Raw genomic sequence first — 14,891 nt, forward strand, 5'->3', positions numbered from 1 at the left:
TACCAAGATCGATTCACGGCCAGATAGTTTGCCTACCCATCCAAACTGCTTTAATAATTTTCCTTCTTTTCGCAGAGCTGCAATTCAATCATTGCTGCGTGGGACTAATTAAATCCCAAACTTTTGGTGTCCATCTGCATGAAGATAAGACGTTATCAATGAATCATCAAGCGTCGTCGGAAAGTGGAATCAAAGAGGATGACAGGACCTCGGGAAGATTTTAGATGGTGCGCAGCTAATACGTAGGAAGACGTGCTTTAATCCTTCTCCGTCTGCAGCGTTCCGTTAAGAAAGAACTCCCAGCGGTCTTCAGGTCGAAGTGAAGAAAAGTTTTGTCAATACAGCTTTTCGTGCTCAGTTCTGGATAAACTCTGCACTTTCGCCTTATGAACTTATTTCTCACCGCCTATTTTGATACATAGTTGTCATTGATCCTTACGATGCGCCATAGTTGATTTTTTCCATGTAGCTCACCTAAAGACCCGCTCGACGGCCATTCTGGGATAGTAGATTTCATTGGATTGTATTGGATTATTCAAATCCTACGATTTTCTGTCCAATAATACAAATTGGATATCAGACTGAAAATTTAGTTTTTAACTTCAGTCCGCGTTGGCTTGTCTATATATACAAATCCTTGGCCATTTAGCCAAGGATCATGACTTGGTGAAGAAATAAGCAGGTATCATTAGCGTAGTGGATATGTATCAGGCAAGATGAAATCGTCCATTCAACCCTACACGTCCTTCTCGCCGAAATGAGGTGAACAATCATTGGTGATAGAGTGCCCCTAACTGAACTCCGTATTAGACTCCAAATTTGTCCTAGATTTTACCTAGACCCAGTACGTGACATTTTGCGCGAGTTGATCTCAGTCCGGCACATTTTCTCACAATGATTTCTATAGTGTTGGTGTGGTCAATACAAGAGGATCCTGAGTGGAGTGTTTCAGGATGATTTTAACAATTATTTTGGATCTGCAAGAAACACCACAAGGTACTAATTCGGGACCTTGACTAGCGTTCTCTTTTTCCACACACTAAGAAACATCTAAGACTTTCAATATTTGTAATAAGTGGCAGCTTTGCTCCACTTGAGTGCACTCATGGCGAAGAAGATTTGGTTGTTGTTGTTTGGAAAAACGGACCACATTTAAATGCTACGATGGTCAGTTATATCATCCACAGGAGATAGCAACGCTCCCCTTTTCAATTGTATATCATCTTGGATGAAAAGTGTCCTTCAGCATCATCGAAAGGGCTATGACCAGTTGTTAATCTTCTTATGATGTAATATGCACTTTTGACACCTGCAGCAAAACCTGATCGAATGGCGGCTCGTATCGAACTTGTGGAGTCTTCACTCTGCGCCTTAGTGAGTAGATACTGTCGCGAGCGAAGGCAAACAGCTAACTGATATTGTTCTCATATGAAGTCGATATCAGTACCTTTTTTACTATCCACATTCAGTAAAACTAATAGATGAGCATTCCAAACACGATGATCAAACACAGTGATGCCGATGCCATGAGAGTTGATAAACCCTAGGAAGTTATCGGAAAAAATGTTTCCAAATTATGAATTATACTGTAAGCATTTCTAAAGGCAAATTTCAAAACAAAGAAACCAAATGGTCGCTCGAAGATGTCCAAAGTCATGTTTCAAGAGTTGACAAGTTTGACATTGGCTGACCTTGGGTAGAGTAACTTCTATACAAATCCACAATGACGGTTTCTGCTGGCAAAAGAAGGTAACCTAAAATTCTATCTATACGGAACTCACCTTGAGGAATTATTGCTGCTTGATTGCTACGAGCGAAACTAAAATGATTTACTATTAGGTTTATATCCTACTGGCGATAAAATCACATAGGAAAAAGAAATTTTACTATTAAAAATCTCTCCTCCTTTGTATAGAATTGATCGTACTACAATATGGATAACGTATTATTGTCAGCAAAATGATATAGATGTAATGTAAACTAGCCTTTGCTGCCTCTTCGTGCGCATAGTCCAGGTGCACTTTGAAGCTCAGTTTGGTATCGATTATTTTCTCCAGGTATTTAACGATCGATTTTGAAACGACCTCGTAATTACCAGCCCGGATTTTGGCAGTATTATTTTCCTGCGATTGGTACTGAAGACCGCCTTGGCACTATCGTCCACCGGATCATGCAGTCCCATCTCTTCGTGGTGCTTTGCAACTACTAAAACACCGCCAGGCCGCCTGCAACATCAATCAACGCTGCCTCCTTCGGCATTCCATTATACATTATGCTCCACATTAGGGGCCACAATGCGGAGCTTTGGGGACCACTTGCTGCCATAACATATTTTTTTGGCCCATCATCCGTCTCGTACCAAAGAAGTCTCCCCAAGAAGTAACTTTAAATTTTCCGGCTAAGTGTTCCTAGCTTAGTCAGAATGCCTTTAATCCAACCCCTGTTGGCCAAGTTAAAGGCATTCATGACATTCAGCGTCGCGCAGCACTTACCAGCGGCCGATGCCTCCCGAGTCAGGCCCACATCGTTGCTATAGCATCGATCGTAGACCGCGCTCTTTGAAACCCATGCTGCCGTTCTGATAGACCATCTGCTAGCTCGACAAACGGAAGCAGTCTCCCTCTCCATCATCTTGCCCATAGTGTCTAAAACACAGATAGCGCGATATGAAGAGGGTGTGCCAGGTAATTTTTGGGGCTTCGCTAGCAGAACCAACTTTTGCCTCTTTCAGGGGGGGGGGGTACCCTTTTCACCATGCGGATGTGCTTACGAAACAACTGGGGCTGATTTTAGCAGCCACATTTATGGTTTTGTTCGAAATCGTCTCCAATTCCTGAGTCTTATTATCCCCAATTCGTTTATAGACATCTCGTAGTTCCTCCTCGGTCACCCCGGGGATTGAAAACACATTCTGTTGAACCATTGGATGAGGTCCACTTTCCTCCTGTTCTGGGAAAATAATAGTAATAACCGTTGGCGCAACAATCCAATGGGATCAGGGCCTTGAAGTGTTACGTTACGGAGGAGGCAATGTGATCAGCATTGCGCTCGCCCGAGATTATTACCCTGATTTGACTCAGGTACTCATTGACAGCTAAATCGACTGGTATCCGACGTTAAATCACGATACAAAACCCACTGCCACCAGTGAGATTTAAACCGCGATCTTCCTAACCACTCAGCTATCTGGATCTGGGAAAAGGATTGCGATAATCTTGAACAAGAGTTGCAGAGACGTCGCTCTTGGTGACTTTTACCCACGAAACTTGTTCATTACAACCTTGTTAGCAACCCCCCACGGATTCGTATTTGCCACAAGCAAAGACAATAATAATAATAACTCCGCCGAAGCCGGTCCCAAGCCCGGTTGTGAAAGGAGGAGGGATGGATAGCTTCAGTCTGAATGGCTGTACGCCACCGCAGCGTCTCAGGGGGTAGGTGAGGAAAGTGCAGGAACTTTGCAGTCTTGCAGATTACTCGCTAAGGAAGCTATCTACACACCTGGCAGCTAGGGATAAAATGCACCACCAAAAATGAGAAGAAGGAGAAATTTAAGGTCCGGTACGGATAACCGGCGGGAGTCGTCTGACTTGGTGACTGGGTCGGGCTCTCGTAATGGACAGCACGGCGTCGAAACCGCTAGTCGTGGGGCGGTTCGACGTCTAGGCGCCACGACGACCAGGAGCACAGCTCCGCCTGCTGCAGCTGTTTCGCCACAACCTGTGGCGACCACTTCAGCAGGTTCGCGTAGGAAGCGGATGAAATGGACTGAAGAAATGAACCTCTTCATCATCCGCTCCTACTACGAAATAACGGCGGGGGCGGGTACAACATCTTACCGCCCCTTGTTGCACCAGAGATTCGTCGAGCGTTTCCCGCAATTCGCGCACGTGACTGTGCAGCGAGTCGCAGACCAGTACCGCTTTATTACTCGCAGCGACACAATCCCGGCCACCATCAGGGAACGTGTTCGACTTGAAGTCATCGGGGAAACTGGTGACCGAGAGTCGATGGGGGCAGAGGCGGCGGCATCAACAACATCACGCCGCACTGCAGGCAACAGGTTCAGTACTCGCCGAAGCACTCTTCTCCACCGTCCAGCTGAGGTTTCCGCTGAGGTTCGGGACGAATTCCAAAGAGCGTGTATAGAATTCTCGGATATGGATCCTTTGCATAGACCAGGCATTCCCAGGCTCTATGCATCTCCAGCAACTCCGGGAATTCTATCTCAAATCAATGATGAGATTGCATCTCGACTGTGTGCTGATATGTCGCTGCTGCAACTACAATCACTTGTGTATTGTGGTGCAGTTGCGGCTATCAGATTGCACGGTCAGAAGATTCGCTTTCGTGTTATTGGTTTGAGTGACAAAAGAGATCCACCATGGAAAATTCGTCTGGAACGTCGGCGGGACTCACTAAGGCAGGACATTGCTAGACTGATTCAGATCAGCACTGGCAATGCCAGCCGACGGGTGAGAAATAAAGTGCAGAGGGTTTACCGGAACTATGCCATCCCCTGTGAGACACCCGTTGTTGAAATTCTGGACACACTAAAACAGAAACTTTCTGTCATATGCAGTCGGTTGCGACGGTATGGCGAAAGTTACTCCAGACGTGTCCAGAATGCAACATACGCGAGGAACCAGCGGAGCTTTTTCAGATCTCTCAACGAATCCCAACAGAGCGCCCAGACAATACAGTTCTCGGTGACGGAAGCGAAAGAGTATTGGGGTGGACTTTGGGGGTTACCTGCCCAGCATGCTGAGCATGCTGAGTGGATCACCGCCGAAGGCACCCGCCATGCCAATACACCTGGCATGAATTTCGCGGATGTTACCGAAGAGGAAGTTCGACGAGCCATAAACATCTCGAAGAACTGGAGGGGCCCAGGTCTGGATCGGGTGCAGAATTTCTGGTATAAGAAATTTACCAGCGTACACAGTCGGTTGGCACGCAGTATAAATGAGGTCATGAGTCGGCCGGAGGAATTTCCACCTTTCCTCACTGCGGGAATTACCTACCTTATCCCTAAGAAGGACACGGTGCAGGACCCCGCAGACACAAGACCGATCACTTGCTTACCAACCCTCTACAAATTCATCACGTCCATTATTAGTGGAAGGATCAATGCGCACCTCGAGACCAACAACATTCTGTCCGAGGAGCAGAAGGGCTGCCGAGTTGGGTCAAGGGGTTGCAAAGAGCAACTCATTATCGACTCGCTAGTTGTAGGACAAGCAACTAGAGGCCAAAGAAACCTCTTCAGTTGCTATATCGATTATGCCAAGGCTTTTGATAGCGTTCCGCATACCTGGCTAATCGACATCCTACATCTGTATCGCATTGATCCGAAACTAATAAAGTTTTTGGCGACAGTCATGGAAGGATGGCATACCACCTTGTCAGTCCGTACATCTGAGGGTGCTAATACCTCAGAGCCCATCCGTATTCGGAAGGGCATCTTCCAGGGGGATTCATTGAGTCCTCTTTGGTTTTGTATGGCACTGAACCCCCTTTCATGGCTACTGAATGATGCTAGAGGGCATGGTTTTGCAATAAAATATGGCCTACGTGCTAAGTGCGAACTGACACACTTGATGTACCTAGATGACATCAAGCTGTATGCTGGTACTGACAACCATCTTAGAAGTCTGTTGCGAATAATAGACATGTTCAGCCATGATATTCGGATGGAGTTTGGATTAGACAAATGTCGAATCCAAGCCATTCGCAAAGGTCATCACGAGCCGCATGCCGGACATAGCATTGGTGACCTCCACATCGAAGCTATGACCGAGACAGACTTCTACAAGTACCTAGGAATTCTGCAAGGAACCCATGCTCGAGTTGGTGATCTGAAGGAAGCTCTGCTGTTCGAATTCCTGCGACGTGTGAAGCTGGTGCTGAAATCGCATCTCTCGGGGAAGAATAAAATAAGCGCGTTGAATGTATTCGCTATCCCTTCACTGGCTTATGCATTCGGAATATTGCCGTGGACGAAGACCGACCTGGAAAACGTCCAGCGGCGGATACGGACAACTATGTCCAAATTCCGAATGCATCACCCAAAGTCTGCCGTGGAGCGGATGAACCTGCCTCGTGACATCGGAGGTAGGGGCGTGGTTGACGTGGCGGCACAACATCATCGCCAAGTCGACTCGCTGCGCGCTTATTTTTACAGTAAAGAGCAAGCGAGTCCCTTGCATGCGGCTGTCTGTAAGGCAGACTGTGGACTGACTCCACTTAACTTGAAGGATCGATCTTTCAATCCTCTGAGTGGGGTGAAGTCGGACCAAGAGCGGATCGAGGAATGGAAGTCGAAGGCAATGCACGGTAAACACGTGAATTGTCTTTGGCAGCCATTTGTCGATTTGCATCTGTCGAACAGGTGGCTGTGTGCTGGGGAGCTCTTTGCTGAGACGGAGGGGTTCATGTGTGCCATTCAGGATGGCGTGGTCGCCACCCGAGCTTATAAAAAGCTCATCATGAAAGAACGGGTGGAGAACGACCAGTGCAGAATGTGTGGTTCGGCGTTAGAGACGTTGGACCATCTCATTTCTGGCTGTACTGTTATGGCACCGGTGCAATACTTCACCAGGCATAATGCTGTATGTAAGGTTATCCATCAAAACCTTGCATATAAGCATGGGCTGATCACGGGAACATGTCCGGTTTACCGATATGAGCCGCAAGCAGTACTTGATAGTTCTGCTTACAGCATGTATTGGGACCGGCAAGTTTTGACTGATCGCCATACCGCACACAACAAGCCTGACGTACTGCTAGTTGACAAGACGGGTCGCTCCGCGTATATTATTGATGTTGCTATCCCCCATAATAACTATGAGCCATTGGCTCGTGAAATCAAAGAAATTTGGCGTCTCGAGCGGGTGGTCGTAGTTCCCATAATATTGTCAGCTACAGGTATTGTACCTAAATCCCTGACGGCTTCCCTTGATGTCCTGGGACTTTCGCACAGTCTGGTTCAAACCATGCAGAAGTACACCATTCTGCATACGTGCTCGATGTTGCGGGGGGTACTCGACGGATTCTCCCACTGACCTACCACCGGCCACCACCACCAGCGCCCCTTTAGTTTTTAAGTAGGTAGGATCGTCCGAGCCTAAATGCTTGGCACTTAGTGCTAGTATTAGGTAAAATCCGGCATCTGCCGAGATTGTGATAACTCGGAAATAATAATAATAATAATCATTGGCGCAACAATCCATATTGGATCAAGGCCTTGAAGTGTGTTAGAGCACTTCATTCAAGACCGTAATGGTACACTACAGGATTACAGTACCCTTCAGGGCCTTGAAGTGTTACGTTACGGAGGAGGCAATGTGGTCAGCGTTGCGCTCGCCCGAGATTATTACCATGATTTGACTCAGGTACTCATTCACAGCTAAGTCGACTGGTATCCGACGACAAATCACGATACAAATCCCACCGCCACCAGTGAGATTTGAACCGCGATCTTTCGTACGACAGCCTAGCGCTCTAACCACTCAGCTAACCGGACACTCAAGCAAAGAGGCCTGTAACAATTTCGCTTATTTTTCCACTTAGGCTTTTCAAGGCTGCTTCGGAGATGGTGGTAATATTTTCCGTCTGCGATATTCTGGGTCTTTTTCACTCGCTCGCAATAGCGAGATTTCCTTCTTCTACCGAAAGTTTGATTTCCAATTGTGGTGGAACTTCCATCGTGGCATTGTAGAGTCGCATGCCCGCTGACATAGATGGCTATTTTTTACCAGCACTTTTCCCTTCTGGTCGTGACTCCCTTCTTAAGTCGCCAGGAATGTCTCTTCCTTGAAAGCTCCATTGGACCTGGTTTTTCCATTTAGGTTGTTCATTCGACTGTCGTCTCTTCCATTTCTAATGTCGAGAAAGATGGTCCTGTGGTCACTGTGGGTGTAGCCAACGAGGTACTAAAGTACGTCAGATGGACGATCGAGCCTAGCCCCCTACCTTGGAAGGTTGGCACGCATCCGGCCTTGGCTGGTAAAATGTCCAGCTTCGAAGGCTTTAAAAATGGACTGTAAAGCAAGCAAATCAGGTATATTCCTCGGCTCGTTGTCAATAAATCATTGCAGCATCAAAGTGGGGCTCTACAGCTGGCGTCCTTTTTGATCGATGGAGCAGCGAACGTCCAAATTAAAAATCGATGATGGCCGACTACCAAATGAACACCAAAATGAAGATATTTCTTGCAATCTGCTGGGTGATGCCGTACCGAGGTTATCCGAAATGAAATTGATGGTATGGTTATGTAATTCGTCCTGATGAGTGTTCACTGGCTAAGACTGGTTTGAATATCGACGTTGGTGGAGAACGGCCCGAAAGCCGCCCGAAACAGCAATGGAATAGTTATTTCAGATCTTGACTCTACTAGAATCAGTCAAATGGCCGAGACCAATCAGATCTAGACCAACGGACCCTGCAACTGGACGGAAGAAAGACTGAAGACGTTGCATAGCAGTTGGATAGTCTAAGTAGTGTGTATTCTCTGGAGTCGTAAAAGGAAAGAGAATGCTTGAGGGGGGAGGAGAGGTGCGACCATTATGGCAACTATTCGCAGGCACCAAGGAAGAAAGCCTGGATATGCACTAAAATCTAACAGACGATGGATAGGAAAGGAATGAAGGAATGTTACATCATGGAAAGCAAACTATTGCAAATGGGATAAATGCTAAGTAGTACAACAAGTCTATGTGACCAAATGTGTATCTATTCAACGGGCAGATAATCGATGGATTTGAAGGCAACGCTGCATTAAATTTTTATATTTGTGGATACTGTCAGCATAGAATACATTTTTCGACTAAATACAGAGCTCAACCAGAAACGATACCTCAAACTAAATCCAGCACCATTAAATTAAGCCTAAGCTATGATACCTTCAGATACAATGGCGCGGGTCTCTAATTATTTTGTAAAAATACTTTTTCGGTATTAAATCAATCGATCTTCTTACGAGTGGTTTGGATCAAAAGATCATATAACATCCATTGCTTGATCTTAATTAATCCACATAAGATTGCATCGATTGATTACACTCCAAAACATCGACCGCAACAACTTCATCAATTCTGCACATTCCTCGTGGTGGTCCAGTTGTCCGCATCCATCAGTTTGAGTCTTTTCTTCATTTCGGTTTGCAAAACGCGAAAAGGAGCTTTTTCGGAAATGCATACCATTCTTTGTGTTACTTGGTACCGGGCGGGCCTTTTTGTCCTGTTACTGGCTACCACCAATCACATAAAATAAAAACCCCACTCTCAATTAGGCGAATAAGCAGAAATTGTGTAATAAATATATCGTCTTAAGAGTAAGCAAATAAAATTGCAACAAAGAGGTTGGAAAGCAAAACCAAAAAGCATCCAGGAATCAATTAAGCAAATGGTTTTTTCGGCAATGACCGAATTGTCTTGCGCCCCGATTGGAAAAAAATTACCCCGGATTTAAAGATTTTCACGATCATCACAAGTTGATTGAGTTATACGAGTTGATGATCTGAGGACTTGGTTGGTGGCTTTCATCCAAGGAACGGCTCTGGGAGGCCTAATTATACATATCTTCACATATCGTGGATCGGAACACATTAATTAGCCAGAGCATATCCATTATGCAGCGGATGACCCATTCAGTCGGTGTACACGTTTGCAGTGATTTATTGAAGTTTCTCAAGGAGTTTTATTAAAAAATTATAAAGTGAATTGATGACAACCGACTAATTCAGAAGTAAGAAGCACCGTAATCAAGCAATTATGATTGAATTTAAAGCTTGACCTCAGGTATTGCAATTTTTGTCAGGGAAATCGTCAAATTAATACCTGTCGCGTGCTGTGCAAATGCATCTAGATCTCGTAGAGGAGTGAGTAATTCACAGAAAGTTGTAAGCGGCGATTATCTTTATGAAAATTATAAATTTGTAGCCCCCGAATTAATTACAGAATAATATTTCGACGGCGGTATTATTCAACGCTGGTTTGAAGTAGGCTGCGTGAGATTTCCAGGACATCAAGGGAAGCCGTGAGGGATTTAGGTGCAATACACGCAACTGGCAATATTATGGGAACTACTATCTACTACTTACTAATTTCTTTGATTTCCCGAGCCAGCGACTCATAGATCATCTTCATCTCGACGTATTTCCGTTCAATGTTGCAAGATCAACATCAATAATATACGCGGGGCGAACCGTGTTGTCAGCTAACACCACGTCTATTAAGTACAACTTGCGGCTTATATCGATAAATCGGATATGTTCCCGTGATCAGCCCATATATGTATGCAAGGTTTTGGTCATCACCTTACACGCATGATTATGCTTATTCGTGTATTGCCCCAGTGCTATTACAGTATGTCCAGAAATGAGATGGTCGACGTCTGCACGGTTGAACCGCACATTCTGTAGTGGTCGATCTCCACCCATTATGAGCTTCTTATGACCTCGGATGGCGAGCATGTCACCCTGAATGGCACAAATGAATCCCTCTGTTTCAGTAAAGAGCTCCCCTGCACACCCCCATGTGTTCGAAAAATGCAAATTGTCAAATATAGTTGCCAATGGCAATTCACGGGATGCCGTACATTGCTTTTGACTTTCGTCGATCCGCTCCTGAACTGACTTCACCCTGGAGAGTGGAGTCAGTCAACAGTTTGCCTTACAAGGGAGTCGCCTGGTCTTTGTCGTACAAATAAGCGCGTAGCTAGTCAACTTGACGGTGATGTTGTTTGGCTTCGTCAACCACGCCCTTGCCTCCGATGTTACGAAGCAGGTTCATCCGATCCACGGCAGAGTTTGAATGATGCATTCCGGACATGGACATGGACATAGAAGTTCATATCCGCCGCTGGACGTTTTCCAGATCGGTTTTCGTCCACCGCAATGTTCCGAATGCATAAGCCAGTGTCTCGGTCCTAGCTTCGATGTGGGGGTCACCAACGCTATGTCCCGCATGTGTCTCGTCATAACCTTTGCAATGGATTGGATTCGACGCTTGTCTAATAGAAATTCCAACCGAATATCACGGCGATTTGCAGCAGACATCTATGATGGTCGTCTGTACCAGCATATAGATTGATGTCTTCAAAGTACATTAAGTGTGTCAGCTCGCACCAAGCACGATTGCCTTGTTTTATTGTGAAACAATGCCCTCTAGTATTATGCAAAACTAGATTAGACTCAACGATGATGTCCCTAAGTATATGGATTGGGTCTGAGGTGTTGGTGTGCTTCGATTAATGCACCAATAAGGTAGGATGCCACCCTACCATGACCATCGCCAACAACTTTGTTAATTTCGGGTCAATGCAATACAGATGTAGGACGTCGATCAGTCAGGTGTGCCGGACGCTGTCAACAGCGAAGTAACTAAAGATGTTTCTTTGGCCTCTAGTTGCTTGTCTTACAGCTAGTCGAGTCGATAATGAACCCCTTGACTCGACTCGGTAGTCTTTCTGCTCCACGGATATAATGTTATTAGCATCCAGGCGCGCATTGATCCTTTCATTAATAATGGACGTTACGAATTTGTAGAGGGTTGGCAAGCATGTAATTGGTCTTGCATCTGCGGAATCCTGCATCGTGTCTTGTTTAGGGATAAGGTAAGTAATCCCCCCAATGAGGAATGGTGGAATTTTTTTCGGCCGATGCATGACCTGATTTATGCTGTGCGCCAACCGACCATGTATACTGGAGAACTTCTTGTAATTAAATTTCTGCAGCCGATCCAGACCAGGACACCTTCGTTTCTTTGAGCTGTTTATGGCTCGCCGAACTTTCTGTTCGGTAAAACGTGGGTGTTTCCGGTGGTAATCCACACAGCATTGCGTGTAACCTCAAAGTCCACGTCTACGTTTCCGTTATCGAATACTGTACTGTCTGGGCATTCTGTTGGGATTCGTTGAGTGATCTGAAAAGGCACGGACACGTCTGGGGTGATTTTTCTCATACCGTCGCAACCGATTGAATGTGACAGAAAATTTTTGATTTTTCAACTACGGATGTCTCACTGGGGATGGCACTGTTCCAGTAAATCTTTGTGGTTTATTTTTCACCCATCTGCTGGCATTGCCAGGGCTGACTTGAATCAGCCTAGCAATGTCCTATCTTAGTGAGTCACGCCGACGTTCCAGATGAATTTTCTATGAAGATCCGTTCGGACATTCAAATCAATAATGTAAAAGTGAATCTTCTGACCGTGCAATCTGAAAGCCGTAATTGCATCACAACACACAAGTGATTGTAGGCGCAAGAACGACATATCGGCACACAGTCGAGAGGCAACCTCATCATTGATTTAAGATAGAATTCTTGGAGTTGCTGGAGACATATAGAGTTTGGGAATATCTGGTCTATGTCAAAGATCTATTTCCGAAAATTCTATACACGCACCTCAGCTGAACGGGGAAGGAGAGTGCTTCCGCGAGTACTGAAACTGTTGCCTGTAGTCCATCGTGTCATTATTGATGCCACCGCCTCTGCCCCCATCGACTCTTAGTCATCAGTTTCCGCAATGACTTCGTGTCGAACATGTTCCCTGATACGGCCGGGATTGTGTCGCTGCAAGTAATGAAGCGGACTGCGATTCGCTGCACAGTCACGTGCGCGTGTTGCGTGAAGCGCTCGATGAGTCTCCGCTGCAACAAGGGTGGTAGGATGTTGTACTTGCCCCACGCCATTACTTCGTGGTACCAGCGGATGATAAAAAGGTTAATTTGCTCAGTCCACTTCATCCACTGCCACCGCGAACCTGCTGAATTAGTCGCTACAGATTGTGGCCAAAGAGCTCCTGCTGGTGGAGTCCCACGATTGGCGGCGTCGACACCGTGCTGTCCATTACGGGAGCCCGACGCAGTCACCAAGTCAGATGACTCCCACCGGTTGTTCGTACCAGACCTCAAATTCCTCCTTCTCCTAATTTTTGGGATTGTATTTTATACCTAACTACCAGGTGTGATGATCGCTTCCCCAGTGAATAATCTGCAAGACTGCATTTTTTTTTCAAATGCCACCTGAGCTCCCTCCTCCTTCCGCAACCACAGTAGAAATACGTTACAGCCTTCAACACACTAAAAAATTGAAAATATTCCCAGAAACGGTGCGACGAACATTGCAAACGCTGGCCTTAGACACGCAAAAATTACGGAAAGATAGTGGCACCGGACTGCCATGATCGTTCAAAAAAAAAAACCAAAATTGGACTGCAGATTACTGGGAGAAGATTATATAGTCAGATGAGACCAGAATAAATCGTTTCGGGTTGGATGGCCACGAATGACTGTGCAGAAGTGGTGGAGAAAAAGACAACCGCATAATACGAAGCCCAAACTGAAGTCTGAAAGCGCCGCAATTATGGCGTGGGGTATGACAAGAAACCCAACTGGGAGATTCGAGAGGATTGCAGGAAAAAAACAGCAACTGTTAAGATTTGTTGATCATTTGTTTGGCACCATTGAAGCTTTAAGAGTTAATGCTTCAGACATTGTGTTTCGAGAGGACAATGCTCCGTAGCACCCAGAAAATCGACCACCAAATGGCTCTACGAATGCAGAATACGAATATTAAACTAGTTTCCCCAATCTCCACACCTAAACACCATCGAACACTTCTGGACTGCTGCAAAACGGCCGCTCGCAAGCAAGTCGGAGGCACCAACCGAATTTCGGCCAAAAAGCTGGGCGTACGGAATGCAATAACGCAGGAGACCTGTGGAAACATAGTTTCTGATATGTTTACGAGAATCCAGGACGCACTAGATGCAAAAGGAGGCTATACAAAATACCAGCTTCCATTTTTTTACATAGTCGTGTAAAGTCACACAATTGATCACTCAGTATTTGCTTGACTGAGGAACTTTAGGTAAATTATTTTCCTGTTAGTAGTAAAACTTTCTAGTTCGAATAAAATAGTTTTAGAAAATATTAAAAAAAAAATGTGATTTTATTAACAGGGCGCATTTACAGCTGAATATGTATGGTTGCCATTTATTTTTTGGTGGGGTATACCGCGTCAACCACGTTTACACCCATTTTTTCCCGGTTGCCTGAAATGCGAACCACGACTTCACAAGACGCTTGCACTCCTCCTCCACTGATCTGGGCCAATTGCCCTAAGGGGGTGAAATCTACTGCAAAGTGTAACCAGCAATGCAATTATCGCATCAACATAATGTTTAACCTATCCATTGCCTCCTTAATGTGTCGCTTATTCGCTTAACGATTTAACAAAATGATTTCACCCTCCATCCAGAGGACTCTGTTAGCAATACAGTTACCGTGCCGTCTGCACAAGATCATAATAGCTGGTGACATTGAAAGGGTGGCATACCACCTTATCGGTGCGTACATCTGAGGGTGCTAATACCTCAGAGCCCATCCGTATACGGAGGGGCATCTTCCAGGAGCACTCATTGCCTCCCCTTTGGTTTTGCATGGCACTGAACCCCCTTTCATGGCTACTGAATGATGCTAGAGGGCATGGTTTTGCAATAAAGTATGGCCTACGTGCTAAGTGCGAACTGACACACTTGATGTTTTCAGATGACATCAAGCTGTATGCTGAGATTGACGGAAGGAACCCATGCTCGAGTTGGTGATCTGAAGGGTGCTCTGCTGTCCGAATTCCTGCGACGTAAAAAGCTGGTGCATCTCTGGGGGAGAAATAAAATAAGCGCGTTGAATGTATTCGCTATCCCTTCACTGGCTTATGCATTCAGAATATTGCCGTGGATGAAGACCGATCTGTAAAACGTCCAGCGGAGGATACGGACAACTATGTCCAAATTACGAACGCATCATCCAAAGTCTGCCGTGAAGCGGATGAACCTGCCTCGTGACATCGGAGATAGGGACGTGGTTGACGTGGCGGCACAACATCA

The sequence above is a fragment of the Hermetia illucens genome, chromosome 5, assembly GCF_905115235.1.
Source record: "Hermetia illucens chromosome 5, iHerIll2.2.curated.20191125, whole genome shotgun sequence".
Lineage (NCBI taxonomy): Eukaryota > Metazoa > Arthropoda > Insecta > Diptera > Stratiomyidae > Hermetia > Hermetia illucens.